The sequence below is a fragment of the Diuraphis noxia genome, unplaced genomic scaffold, assembly GCF_037042655.1.
Source record: "Diuraphis noxia isolate RWA-SAM2 unplaced genomic scaffold, SU_Dnox_SAM2 contig0002, whole genome shotgun sequence".
Classification (NCBI taxonomy): Eukaryota; Metazoa; Arthropoda; class Insecta; order Hemiptera; family Aphididae; genus Diuraphis; species Diuraphis noxia.
Window position 1 is genome coordinate 9396113 of NW_028301712.1, and position 15690 is coordinate 9411802.

A 15690-nucleotide genomic window follows, 5' to 3' on the forward strand; every position below is an offset into this window, starting at 1 on the left:
AAAAATCAATGTAGTCATTGTACAATAACCATAGACATATTCTATGACAATAACACACAAAAATACAAAAAAAAAAAATTATATAAAATATAATATAAATGTTGAAATTTTGTAGTATCATATACTTATCTTATTGTATCCTAATGCTTAGTATTAACCTTGTAAAAACATTTAAGAATACATTTAATTTAATTTTTTTAATAGTTTGTGTATTTTAAAGTGCATCATTACCTACGATTTATACAGTTAACAATAAAGAATTGTAAAATATGTTTGTGTTATTATTTATTAAATCATAATAGTAATCCACAACAAGTTGTATACAATTGTTCAACATGTCCACCATAAGGCAATGTACAACTAGGAACAAGTCCAATTAATTGAAATGATATTTGGTAATAAAATTATAAAATATATTATTGTATAAAAATGAAATTTTTATTTTTATTTAGACTATGAAAAAAAGTATGCTATTATTCAAATATTACATTAAAAAAAAAAAAGCTACTGACTACATTATTAGTTAACATATATATTATATATACATGACAGAATATTTAATATTTCAAATATTGCGCGGGAAATATAGACCAATAAGAATAGTGACCTTCACGACTATGATAAGCATAGAATTCATTGATAAGAAATTATGTTGTCAAAATGCTAAGTCCTGACGCATGCGCGGTAAGCACTAGGAACGTTGGGATTTGTCCCGGCGCAGATCCAATCGTATTATCAAGCCGTGATTATTATTGATAGGTAAGCATGAGTATTGATAGTATCATGATAAAAATTATAAATATATTATTCTTGTTATTTCAAGTATCAAGTTATTGTATGGTACTATGGTACTATCACAGAACAATAGGTTAGGAAGGTTAGGTATATATTAGTTAGGTACTATGGTCACAGAATAGATGAAAATTACCGTGAAATCACGAGGTCATGAAATCACCAACTAACCCAATATGGCATATTATAATATATATTAACTATGAACTTGTGTTTTGTCCATAGATAATCTAACCTACATAATGGCATGACGACATTTTATTTATTTCGTCATGCACAAATGCACAATGAATTATTTTTTAATGTTTTGTCCGACCGCTCGAGATACTCATCTAACCTACTAACTCTGTCGTTACTCGTTATGACTGACGCCATATTTTTTTCGCAACGCGAACCTCTCCGACCCGCATCACAAGCACGAACATAAGAAACACAGGACTGGACATTATCTTTATTCTATGGGACTGGAAACGAATGATACTACGATACGAGTTACGAGTACACCTTAATATTTAGATTGTGCGGGGGACGAGGGAATTTCGGTTCTTATCAACACTAGCGCTCAACTCTAAGCCGACGGCCGCTATCCGAGTTATAGTTATTATTTAATATTTAATAATTATTTATTAATTATTATTGATTTTGATATTTCTCACTTTCTCAGTTATGCATTTAAACCAAAAAGTTTTGTAATATAGATTCATCAAGGTCAAAAAATTATCATAGCAACTGGCAAGTAGCAACCCAAACATAATATAATTTTAAAAAAGCGGGTAAGTCGTGGAAGTCGCTCTGCTGTACTGTAGGTTACTGTAATAGATGGGATTCTGAACGGAGATGATTTGTCAGTCTAGGATATATTATATTTAAATATTATCATATATTCTATTTTGAAACAAATATTTTATTTTTCAATTAAGACGCATTTTGCATATGGCATGGTTGATCAATTAGTGTAGTTATCATAATTCATAATACCTTATATTATCATAGATATACGAATACCTGGTTTGAGGATAAATCGTTATCATAACGCGATTTCATAAAAATTTAAAACTCAAACGCTCAAAACATTTTTCCTATAATGACGCTTCAAATTTTCTCTATAGCTATTTGACGCAAAACTTATGGAAAACTTGGTGTTAAATTTTATAACCTTAGATATAAATACCTACAAACAATATTATGAATTTTGAACTACAAAATAATTTGCAAATATTCATGGTTTTGACGAATTTTTGTCAATATTTGAAATTCAAATGCTAATAAAAATTTAATTTGAATTTCCGGTGGACATTTTTTTTGTGATAAAGATTGACAAATTTGTAAGGAATCTTGTATTAAATTTTCAAAGCTTAGATTTAAAAAGAAAATTTTTTATGAATTTCTAGCTTATAATAATTTGCGAATTTTCGTAATTTTTACGTATTTAGACAAAATTTGAACTTTAAATGCTTATAAAAAAAAAATATGACTATACATTTCTTGATTTTTCAACTGCTATTGTAAAAATATTTTGGGAGCCTTGTATTAAGTTTTCAAATCTTAGGTATAAAAGGAAAAGTTTTTATGAATTTCAATAAAAAATATTTATGTTGTCAAAATTAAAATTTGAATGCATGTAAAAAAAAAATGTGTATATATTTTTTTTTATTTTTCAACTGCTATTGTAAAAATATATTATGAGCCTTGTATTAAATTCTCAAATCTCAGAATTAAAAAGAAAATCTTTTATGAATTTCGATCTAAAATAATTTGAAAATTGCCGTAATCTTTACGTATTAAGTCAATATTTGAACTTCAAATCCTATTAAAAAAAAATCGTGCCTATGTATTTTTATAATTTTTTAATCACTATAAGAATAATTTATGAGGAACTTTGTATTAAATTTTCAAGTATTTTGATAGGGCCAAAAAAATTTTATCGACACTTCAAAAAAAAATTTTCAGAAAAATTGAAAATTTCAGTCGTCTATAAATATCTCAAAAAAAGTCAAAATATTTTGAAAATTAAATCATTTAAAGAAAATGCCAATCTTAATAACTGATAAAATTTTCATGTATCTACGACTTATACTTTTTGAATAATTATAAATGTTTAAAATCGTTTGAGGATAAATCGTTATCGTTACGCTATTTCGTAAAAATTTAAAATTCAAAAGTACTTAAAATTGTTCCTATAATGATGCTTCGAGTTTTATCTATAGCTACTTGAAGGAAAACTTATGGAAAACTTAGTTTTGTATTTTTAATCCTTAGTTATAAACGAAAAAAATTTTATGATTTTTCAACTTCAAAATTACTTGCAAATTTTCGCGTTTTCGAGAGATTTCGTAAAATTTTGAACTGTAAACGCTTATTAAAAAGGTCGTGACTTACGATTTTTAATTTTTTTTAGCTACAATAAGAACAACTCATAAGGAACCTTGTATTAAATTTTCAAGTTTTTTTGGTCGTCCAACATTTTTTTACCGACACTTCAAAAAAAAATTCTCAAAAACATCGAAAATTTCAGTGGTCTATAAATAACTCAAAAAAAGTCGAAAATGTTTAAAAATTAAGCTGTATATAGATAGCACTACCATAAACATTTGGTGAAAATTTCAAGTATTTACAGTGATTATAGTTTTTAAATTACAACCATATAAAAAAATCGATTTGGTCGAAAACTGATTTTGCGTAAAAATTCCCGTTTTTCCGTCTTTTTTTTTTTGTTTTTCTCGATTTTTTTGAAAATGTTGGAAAATGTTTACTTTTGACCTCTATAATGCACCAAGGATCTTCAATTTTACATCGGAAACCACCCCCAACGTTTGAAATCGAAGCATTATTTAGACTAGTTATCCTGTACACAGACACAAAAACAACAAAAAAAAAACAAAAAAACACACATCATTGTAAAATCAATACATTCATCACTTCGTTCAGAATCTAAAATACATAATATATTACGTGTAACGTGTAAAAAAATAATTAAATATTTGAGCTGTTCTTTTTTATATTTTTGAATGTAGGATGTAGGTATCAAAATTTAAAAATATTATAATTATTAGTTGATAACATATCATGAAAATAAGACATAACATAGGTGTCTAATATCCAGTCCTGTAAGGAATACTTTTAAAAAGTGTTTGAGTAAATACTCAAATACATTTTTTTTAAAGTATTTAAAATACACTCAAATACTTTAATAGTAAAGTATTATTAAAATACTACTCAAATACTTTTGGTTTTTAAAGTAGGTTTCTAATGATTTATCGTAATATAGACACATAGTAAGTTTGTAATAATTTTTATTTTATTTATTATTTATTGAATAAATGTTTGTTACATTTCAAGAACACAATGTTTTCAAAATGTTCATCAGTCATATTGCTTCTCTTTTTGGTCATGGCTGGTCCATCCACACTAAATACCCGCTCCACTGAATCACTGCTTGACAGCGGTGTATTGAATTTAATGAAAAAATAAAAATAAAATGTTCGAAATAAAAAACCAAAGTATTCAATACAAACAAGTACTTAATACAAAAATACTTTAAAAAGTATTTAAAATACCATTCAAAATACTCCATGCTGAAAGTATTTAAAAATGTATTCAATACTTAAAAAGTATTTGAATACTTTTACTCAAATACATTACAGGACTATCAGGACTGCTAATATCTATTATATAGGTAGCATTTAATAAATAATAAATAAGTAGAACCTATTACCTATAATTTATAAAGTACCTATTACCTATGTAATAATAAGTTTTGATAATTTTTTTTTTTGTAACTTTTCTTTTTTAATTGTTTGTTTTGTGACAAAGTAAACTGTTTCATTCTCATAATAGTGATGTAGTATTGGAAACTATTAGTCATTATTTCTGTTTCAAACAGACACAATTATTATGAATTATAATTATACTATGTTAAGTAGGTATAAAGTGTATAATAATATATTATAGGTCAAGTATTTTGTATTGAAATACAATTTAAGTTATGTAGTTTCTAGTATTTTGTACAAAAAAATTGCGTAGAAATATACTTGATATTAAAGCGTTAAGCGATAATTTGAAACATTACATTTTTAATGGCTAGTATTATCCTCAGCTTGGATACTTAGTATAGTCATATAGCAACCGTATACTATAAAACATGAACTAAGATATTTATATGTATTTATATTTTAGTTCATTTTATAATGAAATGAAAAAAAAAAACTTTATTTGATTCAACACTCATTTGTGATCTTTTACACGATTCACAAGTCGTACTATGTTTTCTCTTACAGGATTTATAAACGACCCTACCAGAAACATATTATCTGATTTTACTTTCTAAAAATTATTATTATAAATCCATCGATAGCCGCACTATTCGCCACTATTCAAGGGACATAAACGAAGAATATGCCCATGCCCTTCGTTACACTTTAATGTATTATTTTATTTTATTTTAACTTTTATAGGTTGGCAAGAGCCTTTTTTTTTGTTCTTATCAGGTTCACTGTTATAAGTTGTACAATAAAACTGTACACCCCCCCCCCACCAAAAAAAAAAAAAATTAATTCGAAATTCAAAATTTAGAAATTTTCTAATTTCAAATCGTAATAACTCAAAAAATAAGTGTTTAAACAATTTTTTTTTGGCACCATCATTTTTAAAACGTCGATTTACCTAGGTTTCGAAAAAAAAATTTTAAAAAATCGCATGGTTGCTAAACTGCAATTGTTCCGAAATCGTTTAGAATCGTTCTATGTCATTCTGAATTAATATAAATGTTAGATTATCTGCTAGAACTCAATATTTTTGAGATTCTTTCGTAAACCATTTAGGCATTAAATATATAAAAAATTTGTACTCTGGATAAATTGTTTTTGAAGAAGTTTTTTCATTGAATTAATTAGGTTATAAATTAGAATTTTTCAAAACAAAAAAAACATTGGAGGGAAATTTTGATTTGCCAATTTTTCTATCTTAGGATCGATTTTTAAATTTTCAAGAACATAAATTTTGTCCCGGGGTGAGACTGCATTGATCCTTGAAGAGTTCAAGATGATATGACCATCACATGACTATTGAAGAAACTGATATTTTGATTATTACAATTTATAATATGTACCTAAATTTGACTGAAAATATTAAATTGTTGAATTTTTTTGGATCAAAACCATTTATGAAATTAATTGTAACCTGCAACTATATGTTTATATAGATAATGATTGAGGCACACACAATTATAAATTTTGTTAGTGGAAATTGCATTAGTATTCACATTCTTAAAGTTATTACAAGATTACACCACAAAACTATTACCTTCCCTGAATATTATAAAATGTATTTAACAGTGGATACTAGATAAGCACCTATCTTAGTATTACTAAGATTTGTTAATCTTAAATCTTAATCCAATAATATAACTAGTACCCCTGTGGCTTGTGGGTTGAGTAATACCCATTAGTATTATATTAATCATATTACACATTATACAGTGACACAGTGTATCTATTAATCCTATTTATTAAGTACCTTGGTACCTATACTCCTACACTCTACACAAAACTACCTACTAATTTAATTCTAATATAGAATTTTTATTTTTATTATACGTACGCCACATTAATTATTTGTAAATTTAATATGTACCTATAATAAAATATATAAAGTGAGTGTCAAAAACTCAAAAGTAATATGTTGGTTGCATTATAGTTTCGTACTTGCTCTCCAAATATAACTACGAAAAAAGAATGAAAAGTGATTAAATTATTCCACGACACAATTATTAATTATTATTTATGTACATATACTGGCATACTGCAATACTAGGTATTGAAATATTGAATTATGGTTATAAGAGTATATAATTAATGTTTAATTCTAATTTGTAAATGTAATAACAATATATTATAGATCACATTATTACTTATTGGTTAACTTAATTTTGTATCGTTTTAAAAATAATAATTTTTAGAAAGTAAAATCAGATAATATGTTTCTGGTAGGGTTGTTTATAAATCCTGTAAGAGAAAACATAGTACGACTTGTGAATCGTGTAAAAGATCACAAATGAGTGTTGAATCAAATAAAGTTTTTTTTTTTCATTTCATTATAAAATGAACTAAAATATAAATACATATAAATATCTTAGTTCATGTTTTATAGTATACGGTTGCTATATGACTATACTAAGTATCCAAGCTGAGGATAATACTAGCCATTAAAAATGTAATGTTTCAAATTATCGCTTAACGCTTTAATATCAAGTATATTTCTACGCAATTTTTTTGTACAAAATACTAGAAACTACATAACTTAAATTGTATTTCAATACAAAATACTTGACCTATAATATATTATTATACACTTTATACCTACTTAACATAGTATAATTATAATTCATAATAATTGTGTCTGTTTGAAACAGAAATAATGACTAATAGTTTCCAATACTACATCACTATTATGAGAATGAAACAGTTTACTTTGTCACAAAACAAACAATTAAAAAAGAAAAGTTACAAAAAAAAAAATTATCAAAACTTATTATTACATAGGTAATAGGTACTTTATAAATTATAGGTAATAGGTTCTACTTATTTATTATTTATTAAATGCTACCTATATAATAGATATTAGCAGTCCTGATAGTCCTGTAATGTATTTGAGTAAAGGTATTCAAATACTTTTTAAGTATTGAATACATTTTTAAATACTTTCAGCATGGAGTATTACTTCTCATAACTGTATTGGTTTATAACATATAAGATACAAGATACTATTGAATCTCAGGTATCTAAGCATCTAATTAAGATACTTGTAAATTGTGATTTTTTTAAGCATGCTCGTCTTATTTTTCCCTTTAACCTTTATTAAGACAACATTTATTCAAATCTAATTTTTAAGATTGTGAACTGTTAAGTATACCTAAAGACCATACTATTTTAAAATTTGTTATTTTTTTGTACTAGTGAAATATGGACATCAATGGTAATGACTAAAATGTTTATACCATCTAATATCCCTAGCTAGAAGCTATATAATCTAATTAACACATATATAGTAGATACTTAAGAACTAAATTTTTATTTAGATATATCAATAAATGTCTGCTGAAAAATTAATAGCGAATAAAGTTCATATTTTAAAAACCGAAGTTTGTACTGTGGTATGTTACAGGATCATTCTTAAGTGGTACATACATCTCAAATTTGAGATATGGTTTTCAAGCATATTTAAAAATTTCAAAAATCAGAATTTGAATAAATGCATAAAAATTAGGTGAGCATGTTTAAATATTACCCTCTGTATAAGTAGTATATTTTATTATACTAAATATTAGTTTAGAATACCTTCTTAACAGTTAAGGACTATTTGAACTTAATATTTCGTTCAAAAATTTGATATTATTAATTTATTCTCCAAAATATATGGATAATATATAATAATAAACGCATTTGAAAGAATGCTGAATCATACACATTAAAAATAACACAACATTCAAAGTTTTAAAACATCAGTCATTGAACAGTTTAACTTAGCCTTAGAAAATTTCAAACACAGTAGGTACTTGAACATTCATAATATAAATGATAAGATAATTAGTTGAAAATCTAGACAAATTCATCAGCTAATAGATTTTGTATTTTGGAGTAGTATATTATAGTTACCACCTATGTAACAGTGCACAGGCAAACAAAAAACTTAAATAGGTCACAACATAATAATCAATCAAACGTACCTAATAATTTAAAAATGTTAAAAACAGAAAAGGTAATTAATATCTAATATTGGCATATTGCTACAAGGAAAATAAAATATATAACACTAAATAACAATTAGAAAAGTAATTAAATGTAACACTTTTTAAATATTTAAAACAAAATATGATTTTACATAAAACAATAAAAATAATTACTTACTAGGTGTGTAATAATATTATTACTGTGGTAACATTTTAAAGAAAATACAATACCTATATAATTTATATAACAATTAAAAATATAAGTCAGCATAGATAGTTTAAATAAAAGGTACTTTCCTATTATACGAGACTACGGCTATTATTAGTTATTACGACTACCGCCCAAAACTACTTCCGTTACGCGACTACAATTATACCCATTATATTTAGTATTATTATCTATCATTACCTTTATTATTACTTTTTGTAATATGGTGTTTCCTTTATATTACCTTTTTATAAAAGTAGACTGTTCCGTGATAAAGATGATAAAATTGGATTCAAATTTAATTCCATCCATTACAGTAACCTACTGTACAGCAGAGCGACATCCACGACTTACCCGCCTTTTTTTGTTTTGTTATGTGCGCGCGAAGCGAGCATAACATTTTTTTACTTCTGCAATACAAACAGTATAAGTGCAGTTCTAATCAGTGGCGTGGCAAAGAGTAATTACAGAGGCAATTAGCCTCTGGGATTTTTCAAATATTGGGGGGGGTGGGTATCAAGGATTGTACTTATTTACATGCAAATACATGTGGGGTGGGTCATCTATATGGGGGGTTGCCTCTGGAATATTTTTAGTTCACCACGCCACTAGTTCTAATATTTCTTTAGCGCAAGCTCTGTTATCTTATTCAAGGAGCAAAGAACACCCACATTATTATATATACTGAAAATACTATACATAAAACTTTGTATTCTTTCAAATAAGATTCTTATTGAATAAAGTCAAACACTTTTTTTCATAATCTGGAGCATATTTTAAAATCCAATGAAGGTGGTGAAATTTTTCACCTTTTCAAGTTATAATAACTAATTATTGCAAATTGTATTAATTATAATAATATCAAACCAAGACATTTTAAAGAACATACATGTTGTAATAGTTGTATTGTTGTAAAGAAGATACATTAATTAAATATTAACTCTCTTTTCAAAAGCAGGGATGTGTTTAAAAAAGTGAACAAAACAATTACTAATTTTAATAGAACAATAAGTAGTTAAACAAGTCATTGGATCGTTATATAAGCTTAAGCACACGACAGCATAACTTTAACCTATACTGACAGAGTTAGAATATTTAGTAAAATATAATGGAAAATGTGAATCTTATTTAAACTTCAACTAATTTGAAAAAATTTACAAATAAGTTATAAATACTGGAAAGGTTGATACAGTTAATACATTTTAAAGGACTATACAACTAAAAAATCCTTTTTTGTATCATGTAAAAATATAAGTGGTGCTTCAAAAAAGAAAAATTATGGTGGTATAAAAATTTTTGTCGGACAATTACTTCGGTGTTTATTTATAAGTCACGTAAAACGCGTGACGTCATAAAATCACACCGTCCGCTTCCATCGGGCCGTATCAAAAATACACGCGTTGTAGTTATTTCGCTCCATTAAAATAACTATAGAAAAAAATTGATTTAAAGTATAAGTTACTAAAGTACATTTATAAAAAGGTTATACATTTCTTTAGATGATCATATTATTTTTACAGTATAATCTGAGGATAGTTTACAAGAAAGACAAAAAATTAAAATATATCATATTAAATAATATTATACACTGTTAATTAAAGTTTAAACGAATGTGTTATTATAATTTATAGTTTAAGAACTAAAATAAATATGTAAAACAAACCTCACAATAAAATATACCTAAGTACTAATTCAAATAAGGTAGGTTCATAAAATTGAATACAGTATATAGTATATAGTAGGTTTACACTACAATAAAACAACTTATATATTTGATATTATTTTTTATAGTATATTATTAATTATAATGTTAAATGTTTAATGGATTGTATTAAGTAATAGATTACACGAATCACGCGTTTTGGAAACCAACATATAATACGTTCTCCTCAGGATAACGTTCACGAATTTTTTTGACCACACATGATGGAATAACAACTCTAATCCCTATAGTATAAAACAAACGCAATAAAGAATAAAATAACTGGAAACATGGTATAATGACAAAAATTACCGAAGAAGCTGAAAAAGAAATTTTACACAACAATTTGATGTACAAAAAGAATGTAATACCAACAACCCAGAATTTTTTATAAAATTTATCCAACACTTCGCCTTCCTTATGAAGAATTAAAATCAAAGAGATATTAAAGATTTATCTAAAAATATAATATACAGTAGAATCCGCTTATTTGGGACACCGCATAAAGGGTTTGGGGACAAATTGTCATAGTCCCGAACGGATGTATAAGCTTAATACAATTTAACTTCGTTTATCCGGGACAAACCATCGGTTATAAGGGACAAAAAAAAAAGCGTTTAACAAGATATTTTGGCCTAAATTATCTGATTTCTTATCGAAACTGTAATTATCTAATCTTTATGGCTCTATTATCTATACTTATAAAATCCAAATACCACTCACTCACTGATCACTGTATCTCAAAAACTACTCAACGTACAGACTTGAAATTTGGAATAGGGGTTCTTCTCATATTTTCACCGTGCAATAAGGAGGGATTTTTCAAAATTCACATTTTAAAGGGTTGCTCAAACTGGGATTTTGAGATTTACGATAGAAATTTTGTATATAATTGGTTGCTATAACAACCTGATTTATGTGTTGACACATTTATTACTTTATTATTACGGATAATAATTATTACTATTCTTAAATGAGTTAGTTAGTTAGAGTTAGCTCTGCCAGTAGTTTGATTATATTAGCCACAAAAGGCAGTACAAAACAATACTGTTTATAAAGAGATATTGAGATAAATAAAATATGTCAATATAAATTTATCTTTTTCTGTAATATCTTTTAAAACTAATTAAGTTTTACAACGTCGTTATAACATTATTATATGCATTATTATAATTTATCTTTTTGGCTTATATAACACCATAATGTATATAATAATATTACATCGACGTTGTAAAACTTAATTAGTTTTAAAAGATATTACAAATTTACAATACATATCTATACAATACATGGGCAACCTAGGATCAACATATCTAAAAGCAGCCTGTAATAAATATAAAAATAATAATAAAATAAAAGTAATAGTAGGTAGCACAAAAAAAGGATTTTGTATTAATTGATTATATTAATTCACCGTTAGTGGAATTAAGTAAAAATGGAAACTTGGTATAACTTTAATACTTTAGATTTAAATCATACACTTACGTACAAACAGCACTAGGTCCACGATCTGATAATATTATACTTCTGCAAATCAGAATTTTTATTCCATGTAACGGAAAAGTTAAAATAAGTTTTGAACACCATACACCGATCATTAAATAACGAATTGAACAAAGTTTGAGCCATATAAATTTAGTACATTTAACGGGCAACGAAGTGCACGGGATCAGCTAGTATTTTATATACGCACGTGCCACGTATATGTACAGGCAATGTACGTATATCTTACGTCAATTATGTCAATCATTTTTTTTTCCATTTCCACAATAAGAGTCAACTCGCCTACGTACAAAATCGAAAACCTTTAGTTCAAGTTCGTTCGTCGATGTGCATTAATGTATGTGCGTTTTTATTATTCCCAGTTTGTGATAGTACGTAATAATTTTATGTCTCGTAAAGATTTAACATTGATTGAAAAAATTTCTATACTGGATAAAATTAAGGCTCAACCTCATAATACTAGTCTTCGTGAGTTAGAGAAATTAATAGGCACGTCTAAATCGGTACTAAGCCGATTGAAAAATAATGAAATAGCTATTCGTGAACAATATGAAAAATTAAACGACAACAAAAGTGCACCTGTAAAATAATAATCTAATTAATTTACGATATAATATAATACTAAATTGTAAACATAATGTACAACTGCTAATAATGATATGTAATTTTTAAATAAAGTATGAATTAAGTGTGTATGTATGTATGTATTTTTTAAATAAAGTTATTATGTATGGATATATATATGCACTTTAATAGTTTCGGTTTATTAGTTATCCGGTTAATCGGGACAGTCGGATAATGGGGACAAATAGGTCACCGCTCAATGTGTCCCAATTAAGCGGATTCTACTGTACATATAATCTAATCAGCTAAATTAGCTATTATTATATATTATAATAATTCAATTACGTATAATACATGTATATTTGTTTGGATTAATATATCTTATTGTGAGGTTTTTTTTACATATTTATTTTAGTTCTTAAACTAAAAATATTACAATAACACATTTGTTTAACAGTTAATTAAAGTTTATTATAATTATAATTATTAATTAGGTATTTTATTTTAGTTTATACAGTCAATGTATAATCTTATATTCTTATTTAATATAATATGTTTGCTATTTTATATATTTTAGTTTTTTATCTTTCCTATAAACAGTATAAACTACCCTGAAACAAATTTTAATACTGTAATAATAATATGATCATCTAAAGAAATTTATAACCTTTTTATAAATGTACTTTAGTAAGTTATATCTTAAATCTATTTTTCTCTATAGTTATTTTAATCAAGCGAAATAAATACAACGCGTGTATTTTAGATACGGCCCGGCGGACGGTGTGATACGCGACTTATAAATAAACACCGAAGTAATTGTCCGACAAAAATTTATATGCTACCAAAATTTTTCTTTTTTTAAACACTACATTTTCACATGATAAAAAAAAATAGGATTTTTTAGTTGTATAGTCCTTTAAACAATCAGTTTTTCAAACAATTACGACACTATAAATAATTTTAAATGTTAGGAATAAAATAAATTTAAAAAACGGTTTTATTTTTGTAATACAATAAAACTTAAATACTAAAAACATTAATTTTGATAGTTTAAAAGAGAAATATCTTGATACAATTGTATTGTTAGTTATCAATATAGAAAAATTTGTTTCAGCGTTTGATATCTATTAAATATATACATAAATTGAATAGTTTCACACAAAAATTTGTGTTATTATAAAGTTACAAATAAACAATTTTTTTTTTAATCTAGAATTTATACAATCTATACTACAAAAAAAGTACAATAAGCATAATGTATGTTTAATTAAGTGCAATAGCTTGAATGTCTTGAGAGAAGAAACCGTCCAGTGAAGGTACTTCGACTTGAATTTACAATTATTTAGGTGTATTCATATTATGTTTACTTTATGAGGTCACGGGGCCATTGTCGTTTAAGTCTCCTGGCGGGATTTCCTGGGATGGAGATGGATAATAACTTTTTTATATGGGGATTAGGGTGATTTTGAAGGCGATTCCTAAATTTTGAGTAGTATAGCTTGGCTGTATCAGTGACTTTCGGAATGTGAAGATCTGTATGAAGTGTGTGGTTTGAAATATAAGGAGGAGCATTGGTTATGAGTCGGAGGATTTTTGATTGAAACACTTGTATTTTTTTTGTATTTGATATTTTTGCCGTGCCCCAGAGCTGTATGCCATATAGCCAGATAGGCTTAAGAAGAAGATTATATATATGAATTTTTGTTTTGAGGGATAATTTTGAGAATTTACCGAGAATAGGTCTGAGAGAGTAGAGTCGTTGATTTAATTTTAATTTTGTTGTGTGTATGTGTTTAGCCCATGTTAGACGTTTGTCGAAGGTTAGACCTAGATATTTGGCTGTGTCGGAGTTTGGTATTGGTTTGCCGTTTATATGTACCGGAGGAGGTTGTCTGTGGCGAAGAGCAAAGGTGGTGTGTACAGATTTGTTTTCATTAATTTTGACGCGCCAGAGGGAGTACCAGTGTGATAGATCATTTAGGTGTCTTTGGAGAGTAGTTGAAACCATGTCAGAATCGGTGTGGGTGGCATATATTGCTTTGTCGTCGGCATATTCAGCTATTTGTGTATTCGGATTAGTGGGTTGGTCTGCAGAGTATAAATTAAAAAGAGTTGGAGATACAACAGCGCCTTGAGCCCCTTGAGGAACACCAGCTTTTATTGGGGATATACTGGAGTATTCGGTTCCTGACCTGACAAAGAAGTAACGGTCGTTGAGGTATGATTTAAAAAAAAGGTAGTATGATGGGGGTAGGAACGATTTTAGTTTATAAAGAAGAGGGGGATGCCAGACCTTGTCGAAGGCCTGTGCAACATCAAGAAATACTGCAGAAGTGTACAGTTTCTTTTCCAGAGAATAGGCAATAGTATCGGCTAGTCGGTGCATTTGATGGATGGTTGAATGGTGTTCTCTAAATCCAAATTGCGTGTCAGGAATTAGTTTCTTTTCTTTGATGATTGGGTAGATTCTGTTTAGTATGAGTTTTTCTAAAAGTTTTGCAAAGAAAGGTAACAAACTAATTGGCCTATATGAGGAGGGGTTATCTATTGGTTTATTTGGTTTAGGGAAGAGAATAATTGTGGCAAGTTTCCATTGAATCGGGAAATATGACAGTCGGAGTATTGCGTTAAAAATATTAGTGATGTGTACTATAGCTTTGTTTGGAAGTCTGCGGGCTATTTCGGCTGTTATCAAATCATGACCAGGTGATTTACCTAGTGGAAATTTTTGTATGAATAATTTTATCCCATTTGGAGTGAATGGTTTGGGTGGAAGTGTCATTGGGAGTGGGCTATCTAGAAAATTGCGTACTTTGTTTTCTATGGAAGGAATGGTGGAATCGTTTGGGTTAAAGACTTGGGAGAGGTGATGTCTGTGTACTTCTGCTTTCTCTTTATCGTTTATAGCGAGAGTGCGAGACTGCCGTCTATTTTTTTGATTGGAAATGACATTGTTTTGATTTTTAAGATTTTTCTAGTGGTTTTCCACAGAGAGCCATCTTTTTCGGTTAAGAGGCTAGTTTGTTTGGCGAAGTCTTCTGAACGTTGTTTCGCCATTTGTCGTTTGAGTAATGTGCATAGGTGATTATAATTAGTTTTATCGGTGGGATATTTTGTTCTCTGCCAGATTGCTCTGGCACGACGTTTTTGGACAATAAGAGATCTTAAATAGGTAGGCAAAGAGGGATTACTTTG

At 27.3% G+C, this 15690-nt stretch overlaps 1 long non-coding RNA gene across 1 annotated transcript; it reads right to left on the bottom strand.

Annotated features, from left to right (window-relative positions):
• Positions 1-4156: 4156 nt before the first annotated feature.
• LOC149058080 (uncharacterized) lies at positions 4157-12570 on the bottom strand. The gene is made up of 3 exons (XR_016190580.1): positions 11914-12570; positions 8971-9136; positions 4157-4224 (listed from the first exon to the last, which is right to left on the bottom strand). It is a non-coding gene; the product is annotated as an uncharacterized LOC149058080 (long non-coding RNA).
• Between the last annotated feature and the right edge of the window lie 3120 nt (positions 12571-15690).